The following is a 7,875-nucleotide window of genomic DNA, read 5'->3' as shown; positions in this document are numbered from 1 at the left end:
GGGCCCTAGGATTTTCCTTATCCCCTTCCCAATTCCCCCCCGCCACCGAGTTTCCCTTTATTATTACTAAAGTATAGTTCTTTACACACAGTCATATGTCCATTATCGTGAGCTTGGACAATGGCAGAGAGTCCAGCATCCTATTATCAAGATATAGTAAGCAGCTTCATTGGAAGTCCATCTTTGTGTGAAAGTAGAGATGCATAATGCATCGTATCTTCACATCTGGATGTTAGTCTGCATTTCACAGTTACTGTACATCCCCTTAAATGAAAAGCCACAATACAAAATCAAAACAGGAAGAAAAATAGAAATTTACAATGCCATGAAGTTTAAATAACATGCTGCTAGATATGAGTCTCCATTGCACAGCTACTATACATCCCCTTAAATGAAAAGCCACAGAACAAAATCAACAAGAGGAAAAAAGAAATTAACACCATGAAGTTAAATAACATGCTACTGAATGACTAACGTGTCGCTGAAGATGTCTCCCTCTTTCTCTGTAACTCTGCCTTTCAAATAAGAATAAATAAATCTTAAAAAAAAAGGCAGGAAATCTATGCAAGCCTTTAGCAATGTGAATTCTGGTTTATGCTGTAGATTTCTATTGCACTTCCCAGACTGTCATAGACACAGCAGTTTTGAGCTCATAGCTGAGAGTTAGAAATAGCTTTTTTGGAGTCATAGAAAGTCCTGACCCATTGATGAAAACTCAGATAAACAAATTGCTGTCTGGGCAAGAGGCAGGTTTTGCTTAGGCAACATTTGCATGAATGATTCAGATTCTAAAAAAAAAAAAAATCCACTCCCTTTCACCTCTTTGCTCTCTTGAGGACAAGTTGGGTCACCGGCAGCTCTGCTGGAATCACCCATGAAAATTCGGCCAGGGTTCCTGCTCTTGCTGAGTGAGCGCAAACTGGCATGGTCTAATCCAGAAACATGTCCTGAACATGTGCGCCCAGTGTTTCTGCCAGTCCAACAAGGATGTCAGCTTCATCAAGATGCAGTAAGCCATTTTCCTTGAATGGATGCTCCAAGACATTGTGGCTTTGGAAAATCACGATAGCTCTTTGTACGTAAAATAAAGAACTTCTATTCTTAGAAGTTCTTCTAACTTTCTAAAAAGAAAATTTAAAAAATTTAAAATTCCACTCATCAAAAGCTATTCACTCCATGTTCTGCTGAAAGTTATCTGAAAAAAAAAATGGACTGCTGTACTTTGAGGACCACCAAGCAACTAGAACCCCGGGTAGATACAGTATGAGAAATTATGTTTTTATATTATAATCATTAGGTGCCTTTCTGATAAACATGGCCGGTTGGACACACTTTTTTTCCCCCTCTCTTAAACAACTTGTACCAGAACATACAGCAGGCTCAGTCTCTGCCTGTGGCATAACATCCCATACAGGTACTGATTTGAGTTCTGGTGGCTCCAAGTCTAATTCAGCTTTCTGATTGTGGCGTGGGAAAGCAGCAGAGGGTGGCCTAAGCCCTTGGGTTCTGCACTCACATGGGATAGCTGGAAGAAGCTCCTGGCTTCTGGCTTTACATCAGCTCAGCTATGGCCAGTGCAGCTATTTGGGGAGTGAACCAGCAGATGAAATATCTTTCTGTCTCTTCTTTCCATAAATCTGTGTTTCCAATGAAAATAAATAAATCTGTTAAAATAGGTTTTATTCTATTTCTCCATGGAAGAAATAATTTGGGGACTAATGCAGTTGTAAATTCTCAGAAAGACATGGTTCATTTGACCAAGATATGAATTTTGATATTATTTGTAATCTCTGTCTACTCTTTGTCTAGGCCGAGAGAAAACACACCAGTGCTGGATGCTCCTACTTTGAGATTATGATCGTGAACAACAGAGCAGGCTGGTAATGCAATTCCACTTCTCTAGTGAATGTGCTATTTTATTCCTTGTGTGTCTTGGTGCATTCAGAGTTTCATAACTGAATACTATTAATTGCGTAACTTATCAGCTACACTACTTTAGTTCTGGAAGCAGGGCGGGCTGAGATGCAGGTGAGAGTTCACTTTCTGGATGGTAGATGGTAACATCCGGCTGTGTGTGTCCTCATGGTGGAAAGGACAAGGAAGCTCTAAGAGACCTCTTGTGTTCCTTCTATCTTATTTTTTAAAGAGATTTATTTATTTGTATGAAAGGTAGAGAAAGAGGGAGAGAGGGAGAGAATAAGAGAAAGAGATTGAGATTGAGTCCCTTATCCATTGGCTCACTCCCTAAATGACTGAACAGCTAGGGTTGCGCCAGGCTGAAGCCAGCTTCACCTAGGTGCCCAATGTTGAGGGCAGGAGCCCAGACACTCGGGCCATTCTTTGCTGGCACCCAGGCCATTAGCAGGAGGCTGGGTCACATTTTCTTCTTCCAATTGTCAGTTTAGTGGACATTTGCATTGATCTCAAATCTTAGCTAGTATGAATTGGCTACAGTACACATGGGCTACAGATAATTTTTTCACATGCAGATTTGATCTCATTTGGGTAAATTCCTGGGAGTGGGATGGCTGGGTCGTAAGGCAGGTCTGTTTTCAGATCTCCGAGGAATTTCTGCACTGTCTTCCACAATAGTTGTACTGGTTTGCATTCCCACAACAGTGGGTCTAGGTACTTTCCACACATCTTTGCTATCTTGATTTATTATTTTTTGATTTTTGACTGATAGCCATTCTGACTGGGTGAGGTGAAATCTTAATATGGATTTTATTTGCATTTTCCTGACGGCTAGTGATCCTGAGCAGTTTTTCCCTATGTATGTTAGCGTTCCTTTTCATCCTTTGGGAAATGTTTGTTTCCATCCTTTAACCATTGATTAACTGGATTGCTTGTTTTGTTGTTTTTGTGCCTCTTGAGCTCATTATATTAAACCTCTGTCATTTGGATAGTTTACAAATATTTTCTCCTATTCTATTGGTTGTCTCTTCGGTTTTTTGAATGTTTCCTTTGCAGTATAGGAGCTTCTGAGCTTGATGTAATCTCATTTATCTATTTTTGCTTTTATCACTTGTGCTTCTGGAATCTTTTCCAAGAAATCGTTGCCTAGGCCAACATCTTACAGATTTCCCCTGATGTTTTCCTCTAGTAATTTGATGTAAGAAATCAGGTTGTAGATTCAGATCCTTGATCCATTGCTATTTGTTTATTTATTTTCCTGTGGTATAAGTTAGAGGTTTCATTTCCTATTTCTGGATGCACAGATCCGATTTGCCCAACACCACGTGCTGAAGAGACTGTTCTTTCTTCGGGGATTACTTTAGATTGTTTGTCAAAGAGTAATTGGTTATAACTGTAACTGCACAGGTTAAGTTCTAGGGCTTCTATTCTGTTTCATTGTTCTACATATCTACTTTTATCCCAGTATCAGACTGTTTTATTTAAAACTTCCCCTACAGCATGTCTCGAAATCTGGTACTGCAAAGTCTCCAACAAAATCCTTTTAAAGATGTGCCTATTTCACATTTTCTGCTATTTTCTCTTGGATCCACCCCAGTCAGGCTTCTGCCTCCACGATTCCAGGGAAACAGCTCTCACATGGTCACAAATGACTTCCATGGAGCTATACTCAGTGATTCTCTCAAACCAACAGCAGCACATGCCATCAACAGTAAGAGTCTTTCTTTTTAAAATTGTGCTTATGTAAGAGGAAGAGAGAAAGAGTGCTTGCAGGCTGATGGAGTCCAACATTGTGGGTGGTAAAAGAATTCACCCAGGGCAGGCAGGCAGTTCTTGAACGTGCAGCAAGGGAACACTGGGCAGGCAGTTCAGCCAGAGACCGGCTGCTGCAAACACAGGATGCTTTCATCAGCTTCTTCCTTTCAAAAAATGTTTATTTGTTTACTTATTTGAAAGGGACACATACACACATACTCTCTCTTCCATCTATTTGGTACACTCCCAAAATGACCACAATGATCTGATATGAGTTAGCTGAAGCCAGGAGCCAGGAACTCCATCCTGATCTACCTTATGGGTGGCAAGGACCCAAGCGCTTGGGATGTCTTCCACTGTGTTAGCCAGAGGCTGGACCAGTAGCAGGATTCAAATCAACACTCTAATATGGCATGCCAGCATCGCAAGAAGAGCCTTTTTTTTTTTTTGCAGTGTCCCCGTTTCAAGATATTAAATGCATTAAGACGCATGACCACATTTTTCAGTAAACAAATAAGCTATGTATTCATGCACTTAGAAATGAGCCAGGAAGGAAACACTAAATTTCAGAGGTGATCATCATTTAGTGATAAGATTACAAGTGATTTTGAGCTTTGTGTTTTTCTGTAATAACATGTTATGCAATTAATATGATTCTGTAATCAAATTAAAAAGAAAAAGGAAGGATGCATGGCAGGAAGGGGACAGAGAAATTTACCCAATAAATCTGAAAACACACCCTTCCCACTCAGGCAACCAGAACACTTTGGAAATGAAAGAAACGTGCAGAGTGGGACCTTGGATGGGGGAGATGAGACGCACAGAGAAAACCTTGGTTAGCAAAAACTGCACCCACTTGCCTGCATTGTCCGGGGGGACTTACTTATGCTTCTCAGGTTCTTGGTCACTGAGGGGCAGGGGCTTTCCTTAAGGACACACAATGGAAAGGGAGTTGGGGAATCCAGGTCATGACTCCTCAGGCTCTGGGATGTCCTTTGAGACAGAATGAGAATTCCCTGGATGTTTTTAGTTCTTTGACTTGGAGGTTGTAACAATGTAATTTCCTTCTGAATTATTTTTGCCAAAAAAAGAGTATTTCTGAGTAATGAACTTTAATAAAGAAAATGAAGGGCTTGACCATCCTTCTGCTGAGGTGCACAATGGCACCTAGCCAGCCTCGGGAGGCCTGGGAACCTGGACTGGGGGCTGAGTGGAGTGGAGTGGAATGGAGTGGACATGGGAACTCCCCCACATGTATGGGTCACAGGTGGGCAGGTAGGAGAGAGGAGGGCAGTGTTAGGGCCCCAGGCTGGCATGCTGGCACAGTCTGCTGGTGGACTGGAGCTTGTGGTCTCAACATGTTTGAGTCCCAGCTGAGCAGAGGGGTAGTGTCCCAGGATGGCATTGTGCCAGAGGACTGACTCGGGGGGTCCCAGGTGGGCAGGCATGGCTTCAGGCTAGCATGCAACCCTGCCAGAAGATCAGGCTGGGGAACCCATGTGTTCATGAACATGGGGGGCTGTACATTGACCAGAGAAGGGGGTATTGGGATGTGTGTGAAGGAGGACCACTGAGAGTATGTTGCAGGTAAGGAGTGACTTTTGTCAACAAGACCACTGTACTTGCAGGTAAACGAAAGGGCTGAGGCTGAGTGATTTGGAGGAGGGAAGCTAGAGGACCTTTCTGGGTCAAACTCCATGTGGGAAGACCAGAGCAGGGCTAGTTATCATTGACCACCATTGCCCACTGGCTCACACTAAAGCTAGGGCTGGGATCCTACCTGGCAGGGCAAGATCACAGTACCCACCAGTGAGTGTCAGAACAGGAGATGGGTAATGTTAGGCAGGGTCGTGACACTAGCCAGCTTAATATCTGAACCCTAGAGAACAAGTCTGGGGGTAGAATCTGTGGGGGTATGTGGGCTCACCCCTGTGGAATCACAATATCTGTTAGTTTGCTCAAGAGCTGGGGAGGGTGACAGGCTGACCTAGGCAAGACCATAGAACCCTGACACTCATGGATGCTGGAATGGGAACAGGCCAGGCCGTCCAGGCTGCAGCACCCCAAAGGCACCCCTAAGAATAGGGTGTAAGGTAGACTGTGCACAACATCCACCAGTACACACAAAAGCGGAGACAGAGGAGGCAGACATGTTAGATAAGGGCCTAGCACCTGTTGGCATGTGTGAGATCTGGGTCGGGGAGTGAACTTAATATGAGAACTTGGAGAACTCCCTGGTAGGCTGTTACACCTGCTGGTGAACATGTGAGTCAGTGCTGGGTGTTGGTCTGGCCAGGCAAGGCAGCTCCACTTGTCAGCAAGTGTGTGGGCTGATTCTGTGGGGAGTAGACATGGCAGGGCCTGGCCTAACCTTAGTACCTTGGTACATGCAGGGGCCAGGATGGAGTGCAGACCATGCTGGGCTAGGTAATCACATCTACCAGTTTGTATGAAAGCCAGGGTTGGGGCAGGGTGATCAAAGCTAGGCTGCAGCCCTCACTAGCAAGAATTGGGATTGGAGATGGTCCAGGCCAGGTCAGCCTGCAGTATCTGGTGGTAAAGGCCAAGACCAGAGATAGACTATACTGGGCTGGGTCAGAGCAACCACTTGCACATGCAAGATCTGTGGCTGGGAGTGAGCCTGGTCAGCAGCTTCTCCTCATCTCTGTCCTCTACCCCCAGAGACAGGAAGAAGAAAAAGAAAATTAGAAACATGACCCTTCACAGCATAATCAGTGGTCCACATGGACATGTATCCTTGTCAACTATGTAAACCAAAAAGAGAGAGAAAGAGAGAGAGAGAGAGAGAGAAGGAATATAAAGGGCTTTGAATCCAGAACTCTTATCTGATCACTAAACGTTACTAGTCACGTAGGACCTGCTATGGCCTCTCTTTCTTTTTAAAAATTTTATGTTTTGCCTCTTTTTTCCAAAGGGAAAACAATCTGAATGTTACCATTCTCATACCTTTTCTTTCTTTTTTCTTTTCTTTTTTAATTTTAAATTTTTATTCTTTAAATATTTATTTTATGGGCCCGGCGCGATAGTGTAGTGGTTAAAGTCCTCACCTTAAACCTGCCGGGATACCATATGGGCGCCAGTTCTAATCCCGGCAGCCCTGCTTCCCATCCAGCTCTCTGCTTGTGGCATGGGAAAGCAGTCGAGGATGGCCCAAACCTTTGGGATCCTGCACCCATGTGGAAGACCTGGAAAAATAAATAAAGATTTGTTTTATTTTCTATTGGAAAGTCAGATATACAGAAAGGAGGAGAGATAGAGAGGAAGATCTTCCATTTGTTGATTTCACTCCCCAAGTGGCCATAATGGTGGAAGCTGAGCCGATACAAAGCCAGAAGCCAGGAGCTTCTTCTGGGTCTTCCATGCAGGTGTGTGATGCCAAGGCTTTGGGTTGTCCTCAACTGTTTTCCCAGGCCACAAGCAGGGAGCTGGATGGGAAACAGGGCCACTAAGGTTAGAATTAGGACCCATATGGGATCCCAGTGCGTGCAAGTTGAGGACTTTAGCTGCTAGGCTACCATGACAGGCCCTTTTCTTTTCTTTTAAAAAATTCTTTATGTATTTTGAAAGTCAAAACTAGAGAGACAGAAGAAAGAGAGATGTTCTAGCTGCTTGTTCACTCTTCAGATGGCACAAAGACCGGGGTTAGGCCAGGCTGAATCCAATAGCCAGAATCTTCTTCCACATCTCCCACACAGAGAGCAGGGATGTTCCAAGTACGTGGAACATCTGCTGTTTCCCAGGCCATTAGCACAGAGTTGTATCAGAAGTGGAGCAGCTGGGACTTGCCCATATGGGATGGTGACACCATTAGTGGTGGCATTACCTGCTGTGTCACAGCAGTAGCCCATAACTTATCTCTTTTGAATAGTTGTGCATTTAAAAAAAATGCTTACATTTTTCTAATGAATGCATTATTTACTTTCATGTCTTTTTTCTCCATTTGTATGTGCTGACTTGAGAGCCTTGCATGCCTACACACACACACACACACACACACACACACACACACACACACACACAATGGCCAGGGCTATTACAGGAAAGCCATCCAGGTCTCAGCTGGGTGGCAAGAACCAATTAGTCCCAAATGCCCAGAACAGCTAAGGCTGGGCCTGATGAACCCAGCAGCCAAGAAGTCAATCCTTGATGTCAGGAATGCGACTACTTGTGCCATCTCCACTGCCT

At 44.0% G+C, this 7,875-nt stretch overlaps 1 pseudogene; it reads left to right on the top strand.

Moving 5' to 3' along the window:
* The first annotated feature begins 776 nt into the window (after positions 1-776).
* Positions 777-1,013, top strand: LOC121168694 (annotated as a pseudogene).
* Positions 1,014-7,875: the final 6,862 nt, after the last annotated feature.

Source organism: Ochotona curzoniae, unplaced genomic scaffold (assembly GCF_017591425.1).
Source record: "Ochotona curzoniae isolate NIBS_2020 unplaced genomic scaffold, NIBS_Ocur_1.0 scaffold_1037, whole genome shotgun sequence".
NCBI lineage: Eukaryota > Metazoa > Chordata > Mammalia > Lagomorpha > Ochotonidae > Ochotona > Ochotona curzoniae.
This window is presented reverse-complemented; position numbering and strand designations above follow the sequence as displayed.